This window comes from Limulus polyphemus, unplaced genomic scaffold (assembly GCF_000517525.1).
Source record: "Limulus polyphemus unplaced genomic scaffold, Limulus_polyphemus-2.1.2 Scaffold2566, whole genome shotgun sequence".
NCBI classification, from domain to species: domain Eukaryota; kingdom Metazoa; phylum Arthropoda; class Merostomata; order Xiphosura; family Limulidae; genus Limulus; species Limulus polyphemus.
This window is the reverse complement of record NW_013668176.1, coordinates 1-4,660: the sequence shown is the minus strand read 5'-3', so window position 1 is coordinate 4,660 and position 4,660 is coordinate 1. Positions and strand designations below refer to the sequence as shown.

At 32.1% G+C, this 4,660-nt stretch overlaps 1 protein-coding gene across 3 annotated transcripts in view; it reads right to left on the bottom strand.

The window, feature by feature from the left end:
* The window catches only part of LOC106467320 (protoporphyrinogen oxidase-like), an 82,519-nt gene extending 78,467 nt beyond the window's left edge, over window positions 1-4,052 (bottom strand). The window contains exon 1 of one of the 3 annotated variants that reach the window (XM_013927664.2): window positions 3,965-4,052. The gene's annotated coding sequence lies outside the window, so the exon portion shown is untranslated. Of the gene's footprint in view, window positions 1-3,703; window positions 3,777-3,835; window positions 3,855-3,964 lie in introns of those variants that run through there. The other 2 variants (XM_022395480.1, XM_022395481.1) reach the window with 2 other exon arrangements.
* Between the last annotated feature and the right edge of the window lie 608 nt (window positions 4,053-4,660).

The window sequence follows — 4,660 nt, the reverse complement described above, 5'->3', positions numbered from 1 at the left end:
GTTGTAACAGTATTTTTCTTGGTTTGAATAATTGTGTTGGCAGCCATCTAGAACATTAAATGTGGATTACTGTATTTAGCCCATTTTTGTCTAAGTGTATATTTACACGTAATGTAGTGACAGCATAAATACTAATTCTGGCTAAAACAAATTTTGGACAAAATATCTTAGTTTGGTTGAATTCTGCCAGTGATTTATTTGGTAATGTCGAGAGAACATATTGAGTTTAGAGACTCACAGATGACAGTATGTTACAATAGCACAAGCTATCAAGACATAGCTAGTTAGAGGTAGTAACCTACGGTGATTGCTATGGTAGTGACATATGAAGCAGTCTAATGCTACTTGTACATGCAACAGTATTTAACACGGATAAACTTGTATATGGCAATATACATGTATAAATATATAATTATGTGGTGTTACAAACATGTACAGATGTTACATACTCATTCATGAATGAATCAATAACAGAACACAACTGTCAAACAGCAAATGAATAAAAATAAATAATTTCACCTGGAAATTAAAGCTTTGAAATATGAAATAAACTGTGATTTCTTACCTTTAGAACATTACTTGCATATATGTTGTACCCAATATTGGTAGTAAGATAATGTTTTCAATTTTGACACAAATATTTGGCAGGTTTTGGACTTTTGTTGAAGAGATAAGAATACATGGTGATATCAAGTCCGTAATAGTGTATGCTGTCTTTTCCAGTCAGCTAGTTATTTGTGTTTTCCTCATTTATTTTTGTTGACTACTTTTGCTGTCACTGCCATGGAAGTAGAAAAATATTCCAAGAGCTTCCTTTTTAACAACTTGGAGACTCTGCCACCTATTCTGTAGTCTCAAATACTCATGGTACTTACCTAGTGTTCAGTTTGTCTGAGATTGAGCCAGTGCGTGAAAGCAAATTGTTGAATGAGGCATTCAACAACTGGGCTCTAGCAAGAATTTGGAACGTATTAGCTATGGAGTTTGAGAGGAAACCCAACCACAGTCAACATGAAACATGCACTTCCCGAGTTTCCAACAAAGGCTGTAATGCCAGAAGATCCAGTGAAGTCAAGGTTTCATGCAGTCCAACTACAGAAGTCAATCTCAATAACAGAGTCAATATGCATCAAGTCAGAACTAATGGAGCCTAATTGACATCACTGGAAAATTATAAAATGCCCCATTAGAGGATGAATCATAAAATAACACCATCAATATCTAAACTGTTTTTCTCTTGAAATGTATCACTACGTAATGAAACCCAAGAAGATCATCCTGAAATTAAAAGTCTAGGGAGAGATCATCAACACAATGGGAATATTCCACTCTGTCTGTCCAAAACAGATATAGCATCGACTAAAAGACCACTGCAAATAGCATTAATCATCGCTTAGGTCAATGATGGTGCTTCGGTGCCTGCAGACATTTCATCACCACTTAAACAGTTCCAACAACATCAGTCTTCCAGTGTTTAACTACAGCTCCCAATGACACCCTCAACAAGAATAATTCAATTACTCACACTTCAGCAGGTTCCCATTCTTAAATGGCATTGTGAAACTCAGGTTGTTAAGTGGGCCATGGCTTAGGCCTTTTTTAACAGATTTGGATCTTGGTAAGGAAATCAATCATGCAAAAGAGAATTCCCAACAGGACCATGTGTCACTTCTATCCTTAAACTTCAGAAATTCATTATATATATTGAGTTGTGGAGAAACATTCTCATAAAAGATTTGCAAAATCAATTAATTAAATATTTATTTTAAAATGAATTCACTGAGGGGGAATTTGATTTTACTAATTTTGCTTCTTAAATTTGCTTTTCTGAGGATGTTACTTGTAATTAGTCATATGAATGATAAAAAGGGTTTGTGCACTTAGGTTTACAAAAGACCCTTGATAAAATGAAAAAGGAGATAAAAAAACACATTAATATGAGATGGAGAATGACTGGTTAGATGAAATTAAAAGTGGCTGGCTGAGTGAAAGAAATCAACATGGTGTTATTAATGGAGTCCAATCAAACAGTTTCTAGTGGTTTGGCTCAGGAATCAGTTCTTGAGTCTTTTCTTTTTCTTATGAATATTAACAACATTGGAGAGGAGTAATTACATGCAACAAATCAGCAAAGCTGCTAATGACATTGATTTCCAGGGTATTTCAAAATGTATTGGTGTTGTTGAGGTTCTTTAGATTGATTTGGATTAATTGAAAAGTTAGAAAATAGTTGGAAAACGCTCTTTAATTACATTAAGTTAAAGGTAATGCATTTGGGTGCAAGGTAATGCATTGTGAAAATGGTAAAACTAGGGAACACAAATATAAATTTTGGCAGGATAAGAGTCATCTTTACCTGACACAGCTTTATTTTTCTAACAGTAACAGAGCGGTTGGCCTTCAGAGGGGTGGATGTAGTTAATTTAAGGGAGTTTAAAGGAAAGCTTAATAATTATCTTAATGATAAGGTTTTAGTTTTATTTAGTGGATAGGACAGCCCAGATGGACCAAAAATGTTATGCTACTTATGATTAAAATTATGATAACTCATGTATAACCTTGCAACTTATTATAATTGAAAGAAATCTGCCATTTATTTGCTCCACTCACAAAATAATTCAAATACTTTGTAAAGCAGCATCCTCCTCCACTCAGACAGCAACACCTACAACATTAACAATAACAGTAAATGCAAGTAATTTATTGTCCATTTCTTCATCTACATCATTACAATCCTCTGCTTTTTTCTATTCAGCCATTTTCCTATCCAATGAGCCAACTTATAGCTCACAATTGTAAAGATAATTTTTGGTAGGCCTTTTGTTTATTTTTTCTGTCAAGTCTAGAAACTCAAGAAATTTCTAGTTGTCACATATCATTAGTTCATGCCAAACTTCCTCTCCATAATGCTGAGGAAACTTGTGAATAAACAAATTGATAGGATACCTTGGGAAAACAAGGAGTTTGGGATAAAAAGAAGAAAGAAAAAAAGAGAAAATTGGAGCATAATAAGTTAAATAATATTAAAGATAACTGAGTCATAGTATGATAAACATTGCATCCAAACTTTCTTAATTTGATATAATATGAACAAGAATATGCTATTATTCTTAAGTTTGAAATATTATATAATAAGTTATGTCCTCTAAAAATATAAATAAAAATTGACCAGATTAGCAAGCATGGTTTATCCTTTACTTTAGTAAATCCATGTCCAATTTATTTTTTAAATGCAGTACCAAATGCTGGGCGCCAGTGGATATTATTTTTCACAAGCTTTTATGTTACTACTTTATAAAAATACACATTATAAGTACATACTAAGTAATAACGTTAACAGTTGTAACTAATTAGCTCTAATAGTAATAAAGTAACATGACTTAGAGTATACTTATCAGCCCTACCAGTATAGATCGTAATTAGTAATTACTAAGTAATATAGTTAAACCTGTTGTGTTGGCGTAAACATTCATGTGCAGTTTTGTTTTTTCTTCTATTCTAACTAAGTTCTACTTCGTTATTTTTCAATTTAATTACAATCAACTTTTTTAAAGAAAACGTTCAAAATATCGTACCAATAGTAATACGATTACAATATAAGATTTTAAAATTAAGTCAGAAAGTAAGACTTCCGTTGGTTTTTATAATAAATTTCATTATTAACACTGTTAAAACTCGAGTAAAAACTAAAAGTAAAACTCACAATACAGTAACACAGTATAACTTGTATTAATTTATCAGCTAGTAACGGTACAAATAAAAATACTGAATTAAATTATTTTTAATGTAGCTCCATTTAATTAAATGTAAAAACAAAAAAAATGAGTAAAATTACCATATACTTATACGTATGCCAAAAAAATAACATCCTACTAATAGTATTATAAAATAGCAAATTAAATTCAAAACACACATACTGTGACATAACTTTATAAATTATAATTTAACGTTAACTAAATATTACCATTCAGAATACGCCACTGATTAACATATTGAGCTATTAAAATCGTTACTCTCTCCAACCCAACCTCATTAATCTCGGTACCATGCTATAACATGTAAAGCGTTAATAAAAAATAAATTTAAACCAAGCATTGACGTTTTCTTCAATCAATAAGCACATTTGCTTCGGTCTAAAACAATAAATAAGGTCATATCATAACATTATTAGCAAATGTCTGTTGAAACAATTAACAGTAGATTTCCTAAAATAGTAATGCATAAATATAAAATGCACAGTCAACCCAATCTGTTGGATTAGAGCTTGTAGGCAATATTATTGTCTAGTAGATTGATATATAGATCAATAGTAAAATTTCGATGGGGACGAATTTAAAAGTTTTGGATTGCTATGTTATACCAATTTTCATGTGTGCATTAGAACACTGATCAATATCGACAAGCATGGGGAAAATAATTGATAAAATTGAGTTGTGGTTCTTAAGGCGCATCTTGAAATTATTGTTGCGTCAGCGAGGTCACGTGACTAGTATCACGCCACTTCTTTCTCGAACCTTCGTGAATTGTCGGGAGATTACTAGATTGGGGGTAGTATGGTATATATAAGATGGTCACAACATGACGGGACAATGTGTAGGTAATGAGTAATTGAACTGCAGTAAGAGAGTGTGTAATTGAGTACTGTCGAGCACGAGCACGT